This window comes from Centruroides sculpturatus, unplaced genomic scaffold (assembly GCF_000671375.1).
Source record: "Centruroides sculpturatus isolate CEXI.00-Female unplaced genomic scaffold, Cexi_2.0 scaffold736, whole genome shotgun sequence".
Classification (NCBI taxonomy): domain Eukaryota; kingdom Metazoa; phylum Arthropoda; class Arachnida; order Scorpiones; family Buthidae; genus Centruroides; species Centruroides sculpturatus.
In genome coordinates, this window is record NW_019385055.1 from 12,125 (window position 1) to 38,101 (window position 25,977).

At 30.8% G+C, this 25,977-nt stretch overlaps 1 protein-coding gene across 2 annotated transcripts in view; it reads left to right on the plus strand.

The window, feature by feature from the left end:
- The first annotated feature begins 669 nt into the window (after window positions 1-669).
- The window catches only part of LOC111634015 (patched domain-containing protein 3-like), a 35,278-nt gene continuing 9,970 nt past the window's right edge, over window positions 670-25,977 (plus strand). The window contains exon 1 of one of the 2 annotated variants that reach the window (XM_023378693.1): window positions 670-786. The gene's annotated coding sequence lies outside the window, so the exon portion shown is untranslated. Of the gene's footprint in view, window positions 787-24,149; window positions 24,311-25,977 lie in introns of those variants that run through there. The other variant, XM_023378692.1, reaches the window with a different exon arrangement.

Here is a 25,977-nt window from a genome sequence, read left to right on the forward strand (position 1 = left end):
GTTTTATTGGAATATTTTTTAGGGAAATTGTAACCAAATCTTTTGTAAGGAAATTTTGTAAAGGGAAAGTGCATTGTAGAAATACTTTATAGTTTTTTTTTTGTATTTGATTTTATTCAATAAACGAAAATGAAATTTAACATTTTTGAGTAATTATTGCTCTCAAATAATTTTTAATAATTATTTGCGAATTATAATAAACGAATTTTTGTATAAAAATATATTTTTAGCATTGAAACCAATTATATCTTAACTACATTTACAGTGTAAAACCAGGTTGTTTAAAAAAAATACACAGAAAATCTCTGCATTACTGTGAACTTTATTCGGGTTCCGTTTTTGCACGACTTTTACTGTATATCACTTGATTTATCGTAAAACAAGTGCATAATTCTCATCAAGTTAGTGAGAATTATATTACAACATAAATAAAATAATCTAAAATAAATTAATTTGTTTATGAAACAATTTCGCTTTCTTGACACTATAAAAGATATTTTCGTTAGATATAAAATAAATCAAATGGTAAATTTGTATTTAATTAAGGGAATAGAATAGAATTACCCAATCATAATAAATCTATTTCATGCATTTATTTAGTTACAGCTATATATAATGAAGTGAGTAAACAGAAGTAGAGCGTAACCTGTTGACAGAAAGACAAGAACTGGTTTCTTTCATGATCATTTTTTTCTCACTCCCCACACAAAGTATCGTAATTATAGATTCTTACAGAATAGTCTTGCATATTCTAACTCAACAAACAAGTATCAATAGATAATTAAGGTAAGTAATTTTCAATTCGGAAAAGGCAATTTCTCTTTCTTAAAAACATCGTTTTTTGTCTTATTTCACTTTAGGTAAGTGTCATGATTAATTTTATTATAAAAATATGAAGCTAAATCTTTATTATTTAAAATTTATATATTAAGTATTCCTTTTTTCTTATTAGTTCCACACGTTTAATCCATACTTATTAAAAGTCAAGCTGATATAATTACATGGAAATTTCTTATTATAAATGTTTATAATTTTACACTTTAATCTTATATTTAACTTGAATTAATTTTAGTTTATCTAGAATATGTGTATTTATATTAAAATCTATGATCATGGGTGTCTTTAGAGGGTGCAAATGGGGTTCTTGCCCCTCTCTCAATTTGTGTAAAAAATTCCCAAAATTATAATCGTAAAAATGGTTGAGATATTACATTCTCGATTGTGTGATGCTTTATATGTATTTAAAAAACAAAAAAAGTAAATAATTAAACAAAATTTATTGATGTAATTTTTTTTCTGAAAGCTTTGTCCCCCTAATTGGATAATTTTCTATGATATTTATTTATAATAAAGTCGTCGTATATGTAATTTATTTTATTAAACAAGTATACAGTGTATGCTTTAAAGAAATCTATTCTTTGAATTAAAAGAACAAAAATATACTCTCTAAAATATATGAAGGTTATACTATATATAAGGTCTTCTAGTAGGAATGCTACTGTTTTTACACTACTGTAAATATGTTAATTATTATATGAGGAGTATGCGACTAATCGCATTCAATTGTCTTTTTGTCTAACACCTCTATAAAGAGCCATAAATTAAAATGGCGACTCCTCAACAGAGAAAGCATTTTATATTCTACAGTTCGAAATTGTTATGGGCAAATATCATGTCATTGTTTTAAACTTTCTCATAATTAACATAAATATAATAATTTAAAATGATACAATTCTTGTTGGAAGTTCCCTATATATAAAGGTATGATTTGAATTATGAAGGTCCTATGTAATCAAATATAGGTTTTTGAATAATTTTACACACTGTATTCTTGTTACATTTAATTCTATAAATATATATATAAAGGTTATATAATTATATAATCTAATAGAATCAGTTTTGTATTTAGTTTTATATCCTTTTATTACAGGAAAAAAGTATGATTAGAAGATAAATGACATTAATAATAATAAATGCATTGTTTCGAATTTACAACAAATCTCTGCTTTTAAAAAGGAGTTTTCAGAAAAATTTGCATAATAATAGAAGTAAATATAGGTTAAATATTTTATTAATGAATAATAGTGTTAGCAAGGTATTTAAAATAAGGTATAATTAATAGAAAATATATAAAAATTAAGAAACATTAAGTTTGAAAATATGAAAAGAAAACTGCTCTTGAATTTAAAATGACGCGGTTATAACTTGTATTTTATCCGAATAGTGTACACACTTTTAGATCAAATTGACGTCATTTGTCACAATTTATCATAAGAAAACTGTATGAATGACATCAAATTGACGTAATAATATATGTACTGTACCGTACATTATTCGGACAAAACGAATTCACATATAATAGAGGGCTTATCGTTTAATAATTAACCATTTTCATGAGTATTTGAAGTTTATATTATTTCATATTAATGTATCGTTTATAGAATAATAAATGTATTTAACCGTTTAAATCTCCGTTTAAAGAATTTATCCTCAACAGATTAAGATTATTTTATAGAGCGTGCCGGAAAAGATGCAAGTTTAAATAATGTATCTGTAAATAGATTGCATATACTGTCGAACCTACAATAAAGGCCACCTGTAAACAACGGCCAATTTTTCAGGAATGTTCCTTTTACTTTCCCTCTTAGAGGGAAAGTGTTGCCTCAGTCAAAAAATCACTCCCTCCTCAAGATTTTAACATTTTTAAACTCAGGGGACCTTGAAACGTCGAGAAATTAAAAAAAAAGTTTTGGTTTTTTTGTATGTGTGAATGTTAGTGTGTGTGTTTGGGAGGGGCACGAGTTTGTTCATCCAATTTGAAGCTTAATAACTCCTGTACATTTTGTCGAAAATTTCTGAAATTTTGCAAGGAGGTTATTGTATTAGGAGCATTGATGCTACTAAATTTTGACGGTCAAAAGTCGAGAGAGTGAAGAGATAGAGGACATTTGTCATCTCAAGTTGGTTCGGTTTTAGTGTAGATTTTAATCGTTATTTATATTTATAATTAAATAATAATAATAATAAAACTCGTTTCTACTCTCAAAATTAAACTTTAACGTTATTATTTAATATGTAATTGCAATGATTAACGCTTGAATTATAATACAGTATTAAGTGACATATATTACGTAAGGCATATATGATTTCAAGTAACAAGTTTATTCAAGGTTATACTTCAAATCATGCGATAAAATCAAGGATAAACCTTAAACGTGCTTTTGTTAACTTAGAAATTTGAATTGACTGCTAACAATGAATATAAATTAAAGTCTCAAAGACTTGTACTTTTTATTAAAAATGTATGCTAAAAACTGTGCATGTTCTATGTAAAATGCATGTAAATGTACTACAGAAAAACCTGTCCAAAACAGAACATGAGTAAAAAGAAAACCTTCCTAGACGGTAAAAATTCTTCGAAACGGGGCGCTTTTCTGTGTTAAAAATAAACCTGTTCAAAACGGAAACCTGTCAAACCAGGAAAATATTGCAGTTTACGCAGGTTTTACTGTAATATATGTTAATTAAGAGGTGTAAATTAACGAAAAATGATTATAAATGTTTTTAATCGTTTTTAATGTAAGAGTAATTAGAACCGGAACTCGTTATGTTACTTGTATTTTATGCTTTTTTACAGACACACTACGGTGACATTATTCAACACTTGGCAGATTATTTACCACTTTATTCAGTTGGTTCTTCAAAATGAACGTTCTTCTTCTGTTTGTTATATTTTTGTAGATTACGTTTTAATCTTCTAATTTTTATATATTTAAATTTTATAGCAGATCTTAATATTTTTTGGTTTATATAGTTCCTATCGAGCGTTGGAATGTTTTCAATGATAGACTTTGGGAGAGAAAGTGTTTTTAACTGTCTGTTCTCTTTAAGGTGCACCTTTAGGTAATGTAAATCTACTAGAAGTTTATCTATCTCACCTTGTATCTTTTCTTGATGTTAAACTGTGCACATGTTTCTTTCTTTTTCAGATGTTAACTACCGTTTCTATACTAGTAATTTCGTTTGATTCTGATGAAACCGTGTTGTAGTTTACCTTGCTTTTTTACAGACACAATTGTGTTGAATAATGTCACCGTAGTGTGTCTGTAAAAAACCAAGGTATTAATTAGCAGCATTTTTCGATAAAAATAAGCAGCTAACGATAGAATACATCTAAGAAAACTAATTACAAATTAAATTATATCATATTTATAACAATATTTGGATATAAATGTAAATACATATACAGTGGAACTTCCGATAATTTCACACGTAAAAATTGCACACAAAACAACCTTCAAACAACGGTCACTTTAGTCAGGAGCACCCAAAACGTGTCAGTAGACATTGTTCAGTAATTTGACTGTATTTTATATTGTTAAAGTACACACGGTAAAAGATTTACCTTTGAATCTATTATTTCTCAAATTTAATAATTTGGAAAATCATTATTAAGATATTAATTTTTAAAAAATTAAGCCGTTTTGTAAGAAATTCATTATATAAGAGTTGTTAAAATGAAACACAGACTGGACTGTATAAAACATATGGTGTTACGATGCCAGTAAATATATTTCGTATCTAATTTTGAATGTTTTCTATTACATTTTCAAATGGGCGAATCACATTAACACGAACTTACAATAAATATAATTATGCGCATTTAAAACTATATACAAGTTTTATCTGAAACGTTAACGCTTACGAGGTCACGATGTAAAATTGCAAAAACTCTAAGGACATTTCGTGCCTGAAGTATCAATTTATTCTTGAACGAAAATTGCTAATTAATCTGTAGATAGCGCTCTTTTCTTAAATTTTACTTTCCTCGTTGTATAACGAAAAGACGTACGGTGATCGTTCAAAAAATGACCCCCAAGATTTTATATATTTTTTTTTGAACTCAGAAGATCTTGAAACGTCGAGAAATGCAAATAAATTCGGGAATAATTTCTGTATGTATTGATCCGTGTGGAGGGGCACGATTATGTTTATCATGTTTGAAGTTTAATAACAGCTGTGCTTTTTGTCGAAAATTTCTGAAATTTTGCAGGGAGGTTTGTGTATTAGGTACATTGACACTACAAAATTTTAACGGTTAAAGATCGAGGGGGTGAAGAGATAGAGAGGACAAGAATTCGGACTTAATGAAGATTTTAATCGTTAGTAGCATTTTATAATTTTTTTTATAAATAAAACTAATCTGTTTCATCAAAATTAAGCATTTTTGCCATTTGTAATAATTAATTTAAAGATAAAAAAAAGATTTTAATAAAACATGATAACAGATAACGCCACTCATATTTTAAACATTGCCGGAAAAGTTGAGCAACTCTTTACTGGTTTATTTATATATATATATTTTTTAAATTTTGTTTATATGTATACATAAGAAATTATTATTAACTTATTATTAAACATATTTAAGTCTGCGTTTCTGTGTTGTTTGTATTGAGTACTTACCATCTCATTAATTAAAATAATGGTAATTTTTCTAACCTAAAAAATTCTTCTTTGCCTTTTCCATTAACAGTTATCGGGAGTCATCTGTATCAGTTTTTAACATTTACTATGTTTTCACATAGCCACATATTTATAGTTGTTAACTTTACAATTCAACCTTAACAGATTATGACACATTACATCATACTTATCCTTTATTTATGATGTGTTTCAGATTTAGGGCATAGCGAATGACACTAGATTATTTTTATTTTTTTTATATTTTTAGATATATACAATGGAAACTCTTTCTAACGGGCACTTGAGAAACTAAAAAACTGTTCGTTATAAAGAGGTGCCAGCTTTTTAATTACCATTAAATGTATTCTGCACTAACATTACAGTAGTGATTTCTCAAAAAGTTAGGCATTAACTTGTAAAAATAGTTTTAATAATAATAAAAGTTTACATTTTTCTGTTAAAGATATATGTGCATTTAATCTAAGTGTCCATTTAAGAGAAATAAGGTAAAGTTATATATTTATTTACTTTCGTAACAAAAAATTCGTTTGATAATATCTTATAATAATATTTTGCCTTTTAAAAACTCTCTCGGAAATTGTCATAATAAATTGCTGTATTACAGAGAAAATATTTTAAATTATTATTTTTGTGCATTGTTCTATTGTTGAGTGATGTATAATTTGTCTAATTCCCAATAATGTATCATCAGTTTGTGATAAGGCTACGATAACAAACGTAAAATGTCGTCAATTTATAATTCTGTGGTAATTTCTATTATTGTTATTGTTTCCCTTATATATATAAAAGAAAATGTCAAATCAAACTAGAAAACAATACTCAATTTCGAAATTCAAAATAATATAAACACAACAAAAATACTTTATTGAAATCCAAATGTATTATTTCAAAAAAATAATAAATTTAAAGAATTATTAAAAATTTACAGTATTATAATACAAAACTAAAACGAAAAAAATCCACTAACGAGTTGCGTAACTTTCCCGGCGAGAATTAAAAATTGTGCGTGGTGCCATCTGTTTTGAGCTTTTATTAAAGACTTTTTATATTATTAATTATTTTAAAAGGAAAACAGCTTAACTTTGAGATTACAGACGAGTTTCGTAAAAAATAGTAAATGATAATAACGAATAAAATATTTATTAAGTTCGTCCATATTCGAGATATGGCACACGACCTCTTCCATTTTCCCATCACCTTGACCTTTAACCACCAAAATTTAACAGCATCAATCCCTTTAATACACCAACCTCCCTGCAAAATTTCAGATATTTTCTATAAAATGCACAGGCGTTATTCAGCTTTAAAGTGTTCAGTGGCGCGTTATCCCAAGGACAAAAGGGAGGATCCCACTAACATATGGGATTAAAGCAATCTCTTATCAACTCATTACTGTAGTAAAATTATCGAAATTTAAATTCTGGCTATATCTAGAGACCCTCGATTACCTTGTGGCGCAGGGCAGGGGTGCATAAGCACAGTGTAAAACACTTTCATCACTATCAATTGTTACTTTCTCAGCTGGTATGAATTAGTAGTATATAGTTAACACAATTTAACATTAAATTTTAACAGTTAACAAAACACATCGTTAAAAGTGTATTTTCACAGTCTCGTGCTTTTTAAAATTTCGAACAATAGGCTATTAGTATCTTGACAATTTCCGAATCGAATTTAAATTGCAATAAAATAAATATATTAATAGTTACGACATTCATTACAAGGAAGTTTTTAAAATATTTTTGTAAATATAAATATTATTTTCTGTTTATTAATTTTATTAACTTATTAATTTAAATATTATTCTTACTGTATTTACTACTATTGTTATTTTGTATTGTTTATAACAGGTATATTATTCTACACAGAATTATTAACATCATTTATGTTCGGTGTTAGAATTGTTTTAATAATTGGTAATTTTATGTTGTATGCCGGTGCATACAGGACTTCCTTGTACCATATAAATAAATCAAATTAAAATAAATAAATAACTGTAAATGCTAATAGCGAGTAAAATCTTTATTAAGTTTGTCCACACTCCAGATACACTCGACCCTCTCTATCTCCTCATTCCCTCGAACTTTAACTAGCAAAATTTAATAGCACCAATTCCCTTAATACACAAAAGACAGAAGTTATTAAGTTTCAAACAGGGTGAACAAAATCGTGCCACTCACACATACAGGAAAAAAAAACACAAATTTTTTGCATTTCTCGACGTTTTACATTTTTGGACTCAGGATTTTCAAGGTCTTGAGTCGAAAAATGTAAAACTTTTCCCTCTGTTATATATACTATATACACGAGGAAAAAAATATATATATTATTCTACTTATAGTTTTAGATAGAAACGTCGCTGTAAGTATATTCCCTCATTCGTACGTGCCAGTAAAATTATATTTGTTTATTTATAACAGAGTAATTTTAATAAAAATCACGATATCTCGATATGGTAGTTTAATATATTTATATTGTACTGTTAGTAAACTACGTAAAGTAGGTATGAATGGGATTGGTATGCAGCATGGGCGTCTGCAGAAAATTTTTTTTAAATCAAATAATTAATTACATTAATAAATTTTTATTTAATTTTTCCGGGGTTTTTTACGAGTAGTTTATAGATACAGTGTTGCATCACAGCTTCCCATTGTCGAGAATGTAAGGTTACGTATCTCAATCGATTTTACGAATATAATTTATGAAAATTTTTACTCGAGCCCAGTGAGGGTGTAAGTACCCATTTGACCCATTAACTCGTTTGAGGGTGTAAGTACCCATGGTATGCAGTTAATTGTTTACGATGCGTTAGAAAGGAGTAGATGTTTACAAAAACGTTACGTGATGTTACGATTCTCATCCTTTCAGTAACGGAATAATTCAGTTTTGTAGCGAACCGTATTGTTTAACGTTACTGCTTTATACGATTAAAATAATGTAACCTTCGGTAATTCTCGTGCTGTGTGTATTCTTTATAAGAAGGTTGATCGTGGATATGGTTACATAATTTCGGAAATGGTTATATATCATAGCATTACGGAGCGTTACAGGGGGTGGATGATAGTTGAAAAGTATAAGAATAGCGTTACGTAATTTATGGACGAGTCTATAATATCCATGGATTGAAGCATGGATTTAATCATAGATTCTGTTCTCTCTTCAGTTTTTATACACTGCTGGCCATTAAAATTGCAACACCAAAAAGGAAAGCAAATAAAAAAAGATATTTATTGTACTGTACATAAACAGTATGGCATAAAGACAAAATGATTAAATTTATAAGCAGTTTGGGGTTTATAGGGGCGTGAAATTAGTAGACACAGTTGCCATCCCTGGTGGCTAAAACAGCCTTTATCCGTTTAAGCATGGGGTCGAACTGGACTTGGATGACAGAAACAGGCAACTCATTCCATGCTGCTTCAAGTCTATGCTACACTTCATCAACTGTATTAGCAGGAGAGGGGTGGCGGGCCAGTCTCTCAACAACCCATGACCAGATGTTTTCAATTGGTGAGAGATCTGGCGACCGTGCAGGCCTGGCAACAATTGAATATCCTCTGTATCAAAGAAGGTTAGAACACGACGTGCAACATGAGGTCTTGCATTATCTTGTTGGAAGATGGCATTTTGCAGGCCTCGAAGATAGGCCACAACCACTGGATGTAAGATGTCAGAAATGTATCAATCTGCATTCAAATTACCATCGATCTTAACTAGAGATGTGCGTGTCGCGTACCCAATGGCTGCCCATATCATCACACCAAGTGCAGGGCCCCTAAGCCAATATCAAATGCAAGCAGGCGACGAGCGATCTGCTCGGAGCCTAGACACGTATACGACCATCAGAATGCTACACGCAGAACTGGGACACGTCTGAAAAGACGACATTGTGCCACTCCTGTATCTAGCTTTGTCGTTGGGCACACCAGAGTCGCCGTCTCTCTCTATGCTGCATTGTCAAGGAAAGCCGAAGTAATGGTCGCCGTGCTGACAGTCCATGCTGTTGCAAACGTCGTCGCACCGTACGAGCGGATACTGAACGTGCTGCAAACAAGCTCATTTCCTGACTAATGGTCCGTGATGTGGTTGTACGGTTTTGTATAATATGTCTGTCAATATGTTTGTCCTCTTAGGCATTAGTCATCACAATATGTCTGTCCTCTTAGGCATTAGTCATGGGAGGGCATTGAGATCCTGCATGCTGTTCAGTAAGACCCTCAGCAATCCATCAATTCCATATTCGCATGACAGTGGTTGGATTTCGACCAGTGCGAGTGGCAATATCACGGAACGATAATCCACACTCTCAATAGGCAATGATCCTGCCTCTATCGAATTCCAACACTTGCTGGTAAGCATTTCTTCTTCTTATTCGAGGCATAACACGATATTCTGATGAAACCCCGACCTTACAAAGCGATTTCTGAAATCCACTGCACAACTTTTCTTTTATGCAGTGCTTCAGATGTCGTTTGTCCCTCCTGCATTGTCTAAATGCACTGAAATACTAATCATTTGCATATCCCAACCTCTTCTTATTTTCATATGATTTTGACGTTCATACGATCATTCCTTCCTGGTGTTGCAATTTTAATGGCTAGCAGTGTAGTTTTCAAAGGAAGTAAAATATTAAACTTTTTTATATTAATTGATTTTTACTAATTAAGTAACTTACGTGAACAAATAATACATTTAATACAATTAATTATGTACATTGAGACAATAATCATACTTTCATGAAGTGCTCAAAGCTTCTTGTCTTACTCAATTGTTGTACTTCCTAAATCTCTCAACTTGACAAATGTAAGACTTAATAATATGTGTTTAAAGGAGCATGGAAAAATTTATTCTAAAATGGCACTTTGAATTACCATTTTAGAATAAATTTCGGGTCTTACTTAAATGTAATCAAAATTCCAGATTTGCCATATCTAATGCAGACGAGCTTCTACAAGACATCACAGATATAAAAATAGAAAAAAGTTTTAGAACTGCCAGTTTAGACATTATTGATATGTACCCCTTTGTGTCATGGGAAATAGTTGAAGAAACACTAAAACATATTAATATAGAACCAGAAATAATAGACCTAATAGAGTTTTCTTATAGAAGTAACTATTTCGAAATTGATGGAAACTATTATACTCAAAATGAAGGTATCAGTATGGGATCTGTCATAGGACCAAAACTTGCTGAAATAGTGATGATAGATATAGACGAAAAGATTAACAAAATACAAGGAATAAAATTTTATAAACGATACGTTGACGACATTCTGATCATATAGGACAATACTGAAATTACAATTAAACAGATAGAAATAATTGTAAATAATATACATAAAGGAATCAAGTTTAAGATAGAAGAAAAAGATATTGTCAGCAATAGTATAAATTATTTAGATATTGCTATTAAAAGGAATGTAAATAGCCTAGAATTCGAATCTTTTAAAAAGTCTTGTTCCATTAATACAACCATTAATCAGATGTACGTAGATTTTATAACGTTGATGTAGTCAACTTATCCTCCCAGTAAGGAAAACGTGAACTTGTGCTGTATAAGTGTTATTGCATACATTGCGTGTTTAATGGTACGTTTTTAAAATATACATGTTTTTGAATTGAGTCTGTACTATTTAATTTGGAAAATGTAATAATCCAATATTGTATATGTTCTTTCTTATCAGTTGACTGATGAGGGGCAAAGAGCCCGAAACGTGTAAAAGTGCCCCTATCAACTGAATAAAGAGGAAAACGCCAAGTGTTTAATTAATAACACAGTCTTGTGTTCAATAGTCAATTAATAGCGCGTTATTGCTTCTTAAGGCCAGAGCAAATTCGAATTAGGGGATACCATGTACAATGCTGACTTAAGGTAATTTTTTTCGGAGAAATTTTTTTGGGAAAGTCTTTCTTTAAATTTTCATTCAAAGTTTATTCTCGTAAAAAATTGGGAAATATGATAAGAATATGATGAATAGATATGTCCAGATTATTTTCTTATTCGTTAATTTTGTATTCGAATTCATATTCGATCCACGCATTTTACGCTACGAGAAGCAGGTTTTCGCTTTATCACGCGAAAAGTATCTTATTAAATATATTATCAATTTTTGAGCATTTATAAAAGTAAATCCTTGAAAGAACTTTCGCAACAATTTCAAAATAAGAAAACAAAATCGCACTTAATAAGCGGTTTTATAAATTAGCATATTGCATGACTACCTTGTTGTATAGAATGAATGAAAAAACACAAATTAAATCCAAAAATAAAAACTAGTAAATAAATAATTCAACTATTAAAATGAATAAAAAAAGTGAAGAGTGATTTCTAAATTTAATTTTAAAACCGAGTGGCAACGGCACACAGAAGTTAAGTAGATGAGGTTGGCTTGAATGAGAATCGTAATGAGCATAATGCCACGATGGATGAGAAATAAGATCAATCCTATTCATCCACAAGACAATCATAAAGTTTCGTAATTAATTCCTGTATTGCAAGGTTATATTACTAATATTAATAATTCTCATGTTATGTGAAAAAATTTGTGTGGTAAGAAGTGAATATACGTATACATATTCAGCCTCACTAGTGGAATAGATAAAGTGGGCTGAATACTGATAGTGGTTGCATGCCAAAAGACTGCCACGTGGAGTTTCACGTGTCTAACATATAAATAGGGACCAGTTTCTACAAAAAGTCCTTCCTGGAGGCACTTTTCCTTGGCATATTTCCCATGTATTGTGATGACATGGTGCAGCAAATATACATATTTAGTTTCTTCAAATACTCTTTTATTCTAATTGGCAGTAATTAAACAAGAAATATTTTATAAATTTCCGAAATTATAAAAGTTTAATAATATTTTCAAGTGTTACATTACTCAAATTACAAGTAAAACACGTGTTTATGCATATACATGTTTGTACACGTAATATGTAAAAGCCTTTTAAAGGACCATCAGGAGGAGGTCAACCTCTATTTTTTATTGAATATGAAAGAATGTGAGCGAATATAAAACAGATTTAAAAGAAATATAAAATTTATTAGAATATGAATTATTTTCTGTGACCTAAATTTACTCACATATTTTATTATGTCAAGGATGCAATATTAAATTTTCCGACCATCGCTAGGGTTTAATATATGAATATCATTTGCACGGAAATCTAAGTACGAATAAAAAGTTGATATACAAAATAATAATTCAAAACAATTTTTAAGTCTAGTTTTTTTTTTTGAAATATTATTCGTAGAAATAAAATTATTCACTTGATTTATAAGATTGAAAACTATAAGGTAATAAGTATGACGTGCAATTATTTCTTGTAGCATGGTGACAATGCCGGGTTGCAATTTTTAATCATATTTTTAATTTATTTAATTTAAAATATATGCTCTCCATCTCAAATTAGCAGTGGCTTGCCCTTGTACACCATAGTTTTCCCTTTAACAATAGAGTCGTACTGATCATCTATCTAACATCTTTTAGGTGAACATTTTTGAATTGAAATAACATTATTTCATGTTTGCATCGGAAGTTCTTATATAGTTAATTGGAGCCTCCTGCCCCTAGGCTTTCCATATCTGNCCTAAAATTAATTTTTACACTTATACGGGTAATTCATCACATTATTATTTAATGCAGTATCATAACGTGTATTACTAAAACTCTACATTAATAAAGAATAGGGGTGCAACTATTCAGAAAAGGTTGAAAAATACTATATTAAATTGATTTTTCAGTTAATAAAATGAACATAATAAATGCCAAACTAATTTTAATAGAAATCTATGAAATTTTAAAACTGTTTTTTTGAAATTTTGTTCTGGTTGTTTGATGGAATACCTTATGAGCCATCTGCGAAGGGAGATGTCTACTGGAAAGATTTTTGATTGGACACTGTTTCCTATTTAGATGTTAGGTAGGGGAAGAAAACCCGAAAAACTCAAAGCAGCCAGCCTGCGACTAGTGTTCAGTGGTTCTTTCCACTCGGTCACTACGGTTCTTATTATTGAAGGATTTTAATTATAATTATAAGATAATGCTTTGTATGAGTAAGTTGAATGCTCTGATTTATGGAAGACTGTTTTATCTTCTAATCGATATTTTATTGTTTTCTTTTTTAATTACAAGTCTCAATCTCTCAATACAAGTACAATCTCTCAATACAAGTACAATCTCTCAATACGAACTCAATCAGAAAGTTTAAGAATTTTAAGATTTTTGTGACTTATCTAGGATTATTAGACACGGTTTAATACATCTATGACAAATATAATGTGCTGTAATTAAGGAGATCCCCATGAATGAATGCCCACCAGTAGCCAAGTGGATGAAACCACTGAGCACTGATAGTTGGCCATGGGTTTGCGCCTCTACAACAAGTTGGGCCAAGAAGTTTTCTCTGTTTTCTTGACGATTATAACACTAAATAGGGACCCGTTTCTCATATAAGACCTTCCAGGAGACATCACGTTGTCGTAACCAGTGCCGGATTCACCATTAAGCTAAAGCTTGAGGCTTCAGCAAGTGGCCTCTATTTTATATTATATTTTGTTTAATTTATACTGTACACGTTTTAAAGTTAAATAATTTAATAAAGACCGCTTTATATTAATAACCTGTATAAACAGACATATATGCTTTTTCATACAATTAAAAAAATTAGGGATGAGGTCTCAATTTTTTGTTAGCTTAGGGCCTAAACAAATATAAATCTGGCACTGATCGTAACCAAAATCAAACCCCATAAATGATAATTTAAAGTTAATATTTTCATAAAGATATATGAGTTATAAATCATAGCAAATGAAGTAACCTAGATCCAGGTGATAGCTTAAGTATTTCTTAAAAAAACATTTAATATACAAAAATGAACTAAACTTTTCTACAATAATAGCTTAATAATCGCGGTCCTTATCCTTATCTTATAATAGGAAAAAGAGAGAGAAGTTGTCATTTTTTATGTTTTAACTAATTATAAATGCTCGAGAATTGTGGCCAGTAAATCAGTTAACAGTGACGATCGGTCAAAAAAATGACCTCCTCCCAAGATTTTTACATTTTTGGACTCAGGAATCTTGAAACGTCGAGAAATGCAAAAAATCGGAGGTTTTATCTATATGTACGAATGTTAGTGTGTGTTTGTGGGGAGGCCACGACGTTGTTTACCCTGTTTGAAGCTTAATAACTCCTGTGGTTTTTGTCGAAAATTTCTGAATTTTTTCAGAAAGATTTGATTATTAGGGTGATTGATGCTATTAAATTTTGATGGTTAAAGGTCGAGGAGGTGGGGAGATAATGAGGGTCGTGTATATATCCAGTAGGGTCGGACTTAATGGATTTTACTTGTTATTAGCATTTACAAATTTTTATAAAACGCATTTCTACCCTCAAAATTAAGCTATTTGCCGTTTTATTATAGTTAAAAATATAAAAAGTTTTTAAATACAATATGATGACAGATGACTCTACTAAATGTTGCCGAGAAAGTTAAGCAACTCGTTGCTGGAATTTTTTTTTAAGTTTTTTGCTTGTAAATAATCGATAATATAATTGAATTAAAATAATAATAATAATAATAATAATAATAATAATAATAATAATAACGATTTTTAATTTTTTCCATTTAATTATAATTAAAAATTAATCGTTAGCCAACTTTTTAAAAATCAATATTAAGATTCATTAAGTTTAACAATTAAAAACTGGTTTAAGACGTTTAAACTTATACAAAATTTGTAAATACAGTATAACTATATAAATTCTTTGTAATTTTAGAGAATTTTCTAAGATGCAATCATTTCATTTAAATATATTTAAATTTTTAATATAGATATTTTAGTTTTAAAGTACGTGTTATGTAAAAAAAAATATGATTGATTAATTGACGAGTCACTTAGGCAATAAGCCAAGGCAAAGTGCCTCAAGGAAAAACTTTAACTGGAAATATTTTATAAATTGTGATTAAATTATAAACTTTTAAACTTTTTAATTTATTACATTTAGTTAGTAAAAAATTTAATTTTTGAATTTACTCAGAATGTGTAACGTGTAATTTGTGTGTCAGATTGATGGTGACGTTAAATTAGATCATGTTTTCTTGATTTCAATGCGTACCTGATTTTCGAGACGTAAAAAATCGAACTTGAGAATATAATGCGCGCCTTATATTAAAAATACATTAAAACAAACCAGCAAAGAGTTGTTTAATAAGTAAAATCGTCATTAAGTCCGATCCTACTGGAGATACACACGACCCCCATTATTTTCTCACCCCTCGACCTTTAACTACCAAAATTTAATAGTATCATTCCCATAATAAAAAAAACCACCGAGAAAAATATCAGAAATTTTGGACAAATAGCACAGGAGTTATTAAGCTTCAACAAGAGTGAACAAAATCGTGCCACACCCACCCACAAGCATATACACTAACATAAATACATACAGAAATTACTCTTCTCCCCAATGTTTTTGCATTTCTCGACGTTTCAAGATGTTCATAGTCTAGAAATGTAAAAATCTTGGAGGGGAAGTCATTTTTTGATCGATCGCCATACTTTTTCTCTTTTATATACAACAGCCGGAAAAGTAAAACTTAAAGCATATAAACAGTAATACAGGCATACCTCGACTTACGTCGTTTTTCGACTTAAGTCGTTTTCCTGGAACCAATTAACGACGTAAGGCGAGGTATACCTGTAAATGCATTTTTAAAAAGCCGTTTTAGCTAAGTTTATAATGCTCTATGATTTTCGAATGTACAGTATTTATTTATGACTCTATTATTAGGTAGAGGATCTGAGGACCCTTACAAAATCGCAACCAAAATACATATTAAACAATTACACACGCACACTACGTTTTCACAGCGAGATTTTACTTCGATGTGTACTTATAAATACAAGCATGAAATTTACTAGATACTGTACTGTACCTTGTCTATACCAACATCATAATACTGTAAATGCGAATTGCCAGCAGAAGGAAGAGCAAACGAAGCGAAAAGGATGCATTAAGTGGACTTTTTGCTCGATTCTAATGCGTACTGCAATTTTTGAGTCCAAAAACATCCAAATAAAAGTGCGGATCGGAAAACAGGTGGCAATTAATTTAATTATGTAACCTTGATACGATTTTGTTTTATTTATTCAGCTTCAAGGATTTTAATTACCGGAAATAGCGTGCCTACTATCATTTCTTATCGTAGCTACAGGCTAAATATTATAGGAATTTTTTGCCATAGGCTAATTGTAAAACTTACTTCTCATAATAATCAAAATGAACTTAAAATTTTAAAAATATTTTGAAATGCAAAATTATGTAAAAATCAAGCAATAAAAAATTTAAAAATCATATAATTATTAAAATTAAAATTTAATAGGGGAGATCGGGGCAACTTCGGCATGCGGGGCAAGTTTGTCAAGCGCATTTTTAAAAAAACAAATTAAAAGGAGACTTTGGTTATAGGTTAGGCAGTTGAGTTTTATTAGTGGCTTGTTGAGTGTAGTGTTTTTATTGTTCTCCAACAAGCGTAGTTGAATTATCAAGCAAATTTTCATTTTCGTTCAATTCCATATAATATTTTTTTTCCATTTATATTGAATTGGCAGGTTTTGTTATAATTCCATGATAACGAAAGTTACTTTTCCTGTTAGAAGGATGTAACTTCAACTTATTCACGTGGCCAGATCGTGGCTTGGCATTCTGTTCTCAGGGTTGTACTTAATGTTTCGAAATCATGACTAGCGGGGTAAGATCGGCAACATAAAGCCACATTAGAAGCAAAGGATAAAAATCAAACAGATGATAAATGAAAACATGTTTGCATTTGTTATTCATGTATATATGTCTTTGAACTTGCATTTCGTTGTAATAATATTAAATGGGTGTTGGATTTGTATTTCTTTGTTTTAATAGTGAATTCCAACTTATACATTGTTAATAACATAATTTTATATACGTGCCTATCTTGCCCCATTACTGTTGCCCCTATACCAGGGGCAACTTTAATAAAAATAATTAAAATAATTACAACTTTACAAAAAGAGAGAAGTTGCCGATCTTGCCCCTATACCCGGGGCAACTTCGTCAATTTCTCTCTTCTTGTAAAGTTGTAATTATTTTAATTATTTTTATTTCCAAACTGATTTTAACCAGTTCTATAGTAAGGTAACATTCCAATAGACAATATGCAAAGCTTTTTTTTCAGTTTACAGCAGTATTTATTACACAAAATTTAAGTAAAGCTTAACATGCCGATCTTGCCCCGATCTCCCCTATATGCATATTTAATAACTTAATATACACAGTCGCACGTTATCCTATGGAAAAAAATAGGAAATTGCCTAGGAAATCCTCGCTAACAATGGGCCCCAAACCAATCTTTTATATGAAAATATTTCCCTCAAAAAATTTCCTGGAAGAAAAATGCCTGAAGTCAACACTACATGGAGGTTTCTTAATTCATATTTGCCTGGATCTATGAAGTTATAATGCATCACTGAATATACATAATTCTTTATACATACGTATATTTGCCGATGATTATGAAAGTGATCTAAATCAAAACTGGGAAAACACTGAATTTATTTCATAAACTATTCATAAAATTTTATAATTACATTTAAAAAATATCCAAATTGTTTGCATTTCTCAACGTTCCAAATGTCTCCCGAGTCCAAAAATATAAACATGGGGAGAGGGGTTAATTTTTTTTGGCCGATCGCCATACTTTCCTTCTGTTACATATAACAGCTAAGAAAGTAAAACCTGTTTTGCAAGAGTTATATTTGTGTTTTCCTTTTTATGATAAATAAATGTATATATATTAATTTCTACAAATTCAAAAGTCAAAATATCTCTAAATAAAAAGTGTTTATAAATTTCATAAAACCTAATATAATAAATCAACATTAGTTTCATTCACCAACACGAAATATTGGAGTTAAAGAAAAACAAAATGAGATAAAACGAAACGCTAATTACATAATTATTCCCTTGATTCCCGTTGAATTCAATTTCAAGGAATCGTTAACATGATGTAGATAAAAATATTTACTGCGTGTTTCAAAATATTTCTAAGTAAAACATTAAATTGTATTAAATTACAGTTGTTATTTATAAAATAAAATTTCGTACTAAAACCTCTAAATCAGTTGTTTCAACCGGGGTGCTGTAATAACACAAAATATAGTATGAGCAGTTTACGTGAGTTAAGTACTGTACTTAAAATTGTAAATTACTTGATACATTTGTAATTATTTTATTGAAAATATTGTAAACAATTGAAATATCTTCTAATCCTCCCGCCCTCCCATAGCCAAATTATAACCACGACAACATATCCGGATAGATCACTCGCGAAAAATTCCTGGGGTTTTCCCCAGGAATTTTTCGCGGGACCGGGTTCGTATCCGAACCCGGCCCCCCCAAGAGGTAAGCTGACACCTTAACCGGTCGGCCATCTTGCCCTCGCTTCAAACCTACATCGAAACCAAATATTAAGATTAATATTTTAGAACAAATCGGTACTGTATATGCTTTTGAGTGCTCGTACCTTAAATCGGAGAAACAGGCAATCGAAAATAAAATTTAAAGAACATCAGGCATCAATTAGATTAAGTTATAAAGATTCACTAGTGTATACACGTACTGCACAATATTGTCGCAGTATTAACAGATATTCACTTAAAATTATTTAAAACGAACATATTTACGAGACGACGTTTTGTTATAACATTACGCTATTCAGAAATGTAAAAATCCAGCAACGAATTTCGTAACTTTCTCGACAAGAGTTAATATTAGTGTTGCAACGAATAGTATATTCGGCCAAACTATTCGGCTTGATTAACGCATGTACGAAAATTGGGGCGCAAACCGCATTATGGTAAGGACCCCGCTCTCCATTGGCCCACTGTCACTACGCTTCTCCAATCGCGTTAATTCTTACAGTTGTAGTGGACAGACAAGACCGTCATGGCCGTATGTGATAAGTGATGATATCAAATGTGGATAACAATGAAATGACCTACACATGTAAATAACGGAAAAAGAACAGAGAAGGACCGCGAAGTGAAAATGTGAAAATAAATATGAAATTGAGTTGATAACATAATCGAACAAGTCGAGGCAGCTTATTGGCGCGAAATTCGCGGCTGTCAATGTCAAACAATTGTTGTCATAGACTTCGGAAAGCTAAATGCTTGTAATGAAAGACGCTTAGCATGCACGGGCGAAAGCCTGGGGTCGTTCGGGCTACCAAGCTGTTTCGAATCTGTGAAATCATAACTGTGACTTATACCTACGTCCTATCTGTCTCTTTTCTCCCTTATCACCAGGCTATGAGTCACTTAATTGGAAATCTACGACGGAAAAGTGAGGAGTCGAAAGTATCGTGAGCGCTATTATGATGTATGCATACGTGGCCTATAGCGATAGAGGAAAGAGAAAGGAAAGAGCGCTAAAAAAGAAGGATAGTCAGGGTCAGACCTCAGATGTGCGACGATTCTCGAACGAATAGGTGTGTACGTGTGCTGAAATTGCGAATACATGTGACTAATATTATTTTCTTTATTTTGTGCATGTTATAAGTTATAAATAAATATAAACAAACAACACTAACCCGATAACATTAAATCTAAATACCAAAATGATTAATTTACTATGTTTTTGTTATTTCTTACTCCTGTTTTTAGGTATTCGGTATTCGGCCGAATAGTGATTAAATATACGGTATTCGGCCGAATAGCGAAAAATAGGCCGAGTAGGCCGAATACCAAATAGTAACCGAATATTCGTTACATCACTAGTTAATATCCATCTGTTATAAGATTTTATTTTAAAAAGTTGTATATGCTAATAACGATTTAAAACCGCGTATGTGGCGCCATCTGCCGCGGCATTTTATTTAAAAACTTTTTATATTTTTAATTATTATAAAACGACAAAAAGCTTAACTTCGAAGGTAGAGACGGATTTTATTTTAAAAAGTTGTGAATGCTAATAACGAGGAAAAACGACGTTGAGTCCGACCCTACTCGAAATACGACACACAATCCCCTTCATCTACCTACTGCAGCTNATTTAACTTTATGATGTAAAAAACATAAAACAACATAATATAAAGCTTTCATTTTAATCAGTCTCGACAGAGATCTTAGATGGTTAAAAAATTGTGTAATTAAAAATAATTAATATTAAGTATAAAATATGTTAGGAATCATGAAGTAAAAATGTCAAAAATTCCATCTTGCCCTCACCCTGAAGGCAAGATGGAATACATAGGATATCCCTACATTTTACAATTGACACATAAAAATCATCCATCTTTTGTGTCTGAACATAGTTCATGTGCCCAACCACAACACACTGGACACTGTACCCAGTCCTATGTGGGCGGTTCCACATATGGTTCTCCACATAATACACAAAACCTTCATCCATCGCAACCTGCAGTTTCTTCAGTCCAAGAACTTCTGTTGCTCTTTCTTATATACTTGTTCATCATCTAAAAACAATTACATCCTCAACTAGTTAGATAAATTGAAAACATAAATCAAAATAATTGCGCGCGGGCAACATGGAAACTATTCCATCTTGCCCTAAAATGCAATTTTTCATCTTGCCCAAATCCCCTTTACCAATAATAATATCAACGCTTTAAAAATCCTTGAATTTTTTTCCTCTTTAAATATCAATTCATTCAATCTATTCCTAATAGGTATTTTGTATAAAAACAAAATAGCAATACTTACCTTGTAGATATAAATAATAACACTGCAAAAGTCTAATGATTGCGTAATAATCTGCTGCGAAATAAGAAATACTTGAACACGTCACTTGGTGGCACCAACCTGTCTGAGTCGCCATTCGTAAATACAAGATATCCGGGTGTCTCTGTGTGCATGGAGATTCGGGTACTATGTCGCGCGGTTCGGGGTGGGTAAGTACCGGTAGTTTCCATCTTGCCCACCCTTTCCATCTTGCCATTCCTTCCCCTAAGTAGATGTACTGTGTCAGCTATTTGATATTTAATTAATTTAAAATACTGTCCAACAAGAGTTTATTTTAGTTGTAGTGTACAAGGAAGATATGTTTTAAACTAGCAGGTGGGCCCGGCGTTGCTCGGGCAAAAGTAACGATAACTAAGATAAAGATTATTACGTTACAGTCAACCTTACCCGTTTTCACAGAATGCAAGAATTGAGTCCCCTTGTTTCCAGACTAATTAGAGAACTTTTAGATGGTTCTAAAAATATGTTCGATTTCCCGCAAAAACGAAAGAACTGCATCTGCGCCTGTAAATCTTGCACGTCGCTTTCTCTTAACAATACCATTGTTACGTAACACTTCCATTGTTACTTAAAACTTCCATTGTTACTTAACACTTCCATTGTTACCTAACACCGCCATTGTTACTTAACACTTCCATTGTTGATGGAAGTGTTAAGCCTTAATCCTGTCTTTCTCTCCCCCCGGGAAGAATTTCGAAAAATCCCTTCTTAGTGTGCGTTTTCGTGACGTACCCTATCTATGTATCAAATTTCAACTTTTAACTCCTAACCGTTTGGGCTCTGCACTTATTATTATTATCATTATCATCAACCCGTCTCGATTATATTATAGATTATAATCTATATGATATCATTATTAGAGCAAGTAATCTTATCGAATGTCCTTATATAATGAGAAAACAATCGTTATTGATTATTTTATTGTTCTAAATTAATATTGTTTATTCGTCTGTAGGTAAGGATGAGTCATTGATATTTTACCAACGCCTCGAAATTTATATGTATTATGTGAATCAGCAATTATTTATTGTGACAACTAATAAGCCCCTGTACATCATACCTTTCCGTTAGCAATAGAGTCGCGCAGGTCACCTATCTAAATCCTTTCAGGGGAAAATTTTCGAATTGAAATAACGTAACTTCCGGTTTGCACCGGAAGTTCCTGTATAGTTAATCGGGTTCTCCTGCTCCTGGTGTTTCCATATCTGGTCTCGAAATTTATCGATCTGACTCCGTTCTCGAGATTAAGGAAAGACAGATAGAGAATGACAGTGAGAATTTATAGGTCTCCAATTTTTCAAATTGCAGTTCAATAAACCAGTTTCAGAAGATATAGTAGTCAGTAGGACATTTGAATATTGATTTTGTGAAATAACGTGTTCATTTGTTTACTTTTTCCTTTCTGTGGCACTAAGAGGGCCTTTTAATCAAGGATATCCTGGGTTCGACCTTGCCTACGATAGGAGGCCGAGTGATGATGTAGCACTCCCAAAAATTATTGGGATTTTTCAATCCGACTATATTCGTTCCAGGGTCCCCTAGAGCGGCAGGCTGACATCTTAACTGCTTGGCCATCCGGCTTTTAAACATGCTCATTACCGTTTTTAGAGGGTTTTCAATTATACAGCATAGTTAAGCACCGTATCATCTTATTAAAGAGCTTGCTTAAACAAATCGGAAGCATACAGTGAGTACCTGAAACAAAGTGTACAACAATGTCTGCAACGTTCAAATTCCATAAAAATTATTGAATGTCATGAAAATACACAGACGTCAGATAATCTGTGGTCCTTTTGTGCCGAATTAACGAACTTCTACAACGTAAAACATTTTTAAAACATAGATGTGGTGTGTTTAGTTAGGCCTCTTTGTGTGGTATTTTATTATTTAAATCTCTTTTTTTCTAAGAACGTAGTATTATTTTACGACATCGAACTAAGGGAAAACAGGAGGGCTGGCTTAACGACGATTTCCAGTACCAATTAAATCGAAAAAATCGAGGTATATCGTATTATATTTTTATGGGGATCCCAAACCACGGCTCTAGGGCCTTAGCTGGCCTTCAACAGTGGTGCGTGTGCAAAAGGGGCAATTGCCTAGATCCCCACTATATCCCAAACCAATCTTTTATAAGAAAATATTTCTTCCAAGAAATTCCCTCGAAGAAAAATATCTGAAGTGGGACCCCTTATTTAAATTTACCAGGACTCCATGAAGTTATAACGGTCCACTGGCCTGCAAAATAATTTTATTTGTTTCTCGTGAAAGGTATTATATATATACAGACACAGGATACAATTAGAAAATACCAAAAAATCATTATAAACGAGTGATAAAAACCCGTTGAGCTTCATACAACGGGCATCTATAAACCATAAATAAACTTTTTAAAACACTGTTGAAATGTCTCCATCACAATTCATTAGAAAACTGTCTGCGAGGTCGTTTCCAAAGAAGTTTGGTTACCTCAGCATTTTAACAGGTATACAAATATAGACTTTTCTTCTTACAAACATCTCTATAACACGGAGAAAGTGTTTATTACGAGCGGTTTTACTGTACAGTATATATATACAGTATTTTACTTGTTCTGCCCTTCCATATAAAGTTCTGTAGTTTTTCTATAGAGAAATATTTAGTGTTTATTATAAAATTGTTTCTAGTTTAATTATAAAGAGACACGTGTCAAGTTGTTAGAGCCGAAAGCCTTAGTTTTTATGGAAAATGATAAAAAAAAAAACGTATTCCATTAGAATCACTGACCTTGTAAAACTTATTGTAATGACATTGACATTAATACGAGAAAGCGACACCAGATGGCGAGGATATAAGTAGTATTTTAAACAGAGTGTTGTGTTACTTTATATAGAAAGAATTCTCTTCGATGATTGAAGAGTTTCAGTGATTTGTATTAATTTATAATGGTTAAAGGCATTAAAATTAGTATATATAAATGATAATTTGTGTCTATAAAATTTGCCATTTGAATCTATTGTAACATTTATTGATATTTTAAATACTGGTGAGTCAGTTAAACAATATTTTTATCATTTTACTCGTAAATTAATATATAAGGTTAGAAAATTTATTTAATATTTATTAATACATAATTTAAAATTATCTAAGTAAAATTAATAGAAATAATTAATGGCTGATAAATACAGTTGATTAAAACAATAGATTTTTATTAAGCTCTTTATATTAATATTCAAGAATTGAAGTATAATATAAGTATATAAAATATTTATATTATTTATAGCTAAAAAATTTTTAACTGGTTACAATGATTTTTATCAAAAATAAACTTTTTTCTCAAGCTTAAAACTGTTAGATTTCATATACTATATATTAATATGTATTGTAGTGTATATAATTTTAAATAAAATTTACAAGAACATTAAAATCAAAACCAGAAATATATCATACAAAATAACTTCAAGCATTGTGATAAATATACACTTATTGTACTATGTAGACGTATAACTAAACGGTCGTATTTATACCGGATATACCGTATACTATAACAAATTTTCGGAAGCTCGTATAAAATATAACAAATTATCTAGTTTATTAATTAATTAAACAATCTAAAAGGTCTTAAAGGTCTAATTAAACAATCAAGCATTTAGACAGAAAAGTAAGAGTGTGTGTTTAATACAAGAGTTGACATGGCTCATTGATAACAATAAAGTTAATGGTATGACAGGAAACATGTGTTTATGAAGGAATTATAACTTAACGTATAAAAATAATCGTATTACATTTGCTTGTTAATTAATACATAAAATATTATTCTAGTTAAAATGTTTTCTAAGAATTACATTAATTTAAAGTAGACGCCTTATATTTGACCTATCACGTATATTCATGACACAAAGCATTATATTTCTAGTAGAAGAGCCGGTTTTCAGAGGAAAAGTAATAGAAGAATGAAATTTTATAGTTAATAATTTTTGATTTTTATTAAATCTAGTTTTACTGATTAGTATTTTATCATCAAAGTTTTACTTTATTGATGTTATTATTACTGAGCAACAGTAGCGACTAACAATGATGACAAGCAAGGCTTTCCATAAATTTATTTATTAAAGTAAATTATTTTGCTAAAGACAAGAACTTAATAAATAAAAAATATTCATTGAATTACGTTTTTAAGTTTATATTTATGATAAATTATTTAGAATTTCCGAGTTTTTTCCCCCTGTATGTATGGATGTTAGTGTGTATTTGTGTTTGTAACACGATTTTGTTCACCCTGTTTGAAGCTTAATAAATCCTATGCTTTCTGTCGAAAATTTCTGAAACTTTTCAGGAAGGTTTGTGTATTAGGAAAATTGATGCTATTAAATTTCGGTGGTTAAAGATTAAGGGGGTAGGGAGATAGAGGGGGCAATGTGTCAAATCTCGAGTGAGTGGACTTAATGAAGATTTTATTCCTTATTATTATTATTTTGGTTTTTAATAAAAGTCATCTCTATCCTCACAATTAAACTTCATGCCATTTTATAATAATAATTTAAAAAGTTTTTTTTAAATAAAGTATCATAATAGATGACGCCACACACAATTTTAACTCTTGCCGGGAAAGTTACGCAACTTGTTGCTGAGTTTTTAATATATTAATTGTGTTTTATTTTGGCATAAAGCTTATAGAGGCTAAAGTATTTTATTGTTTTTAAATCTCAATTT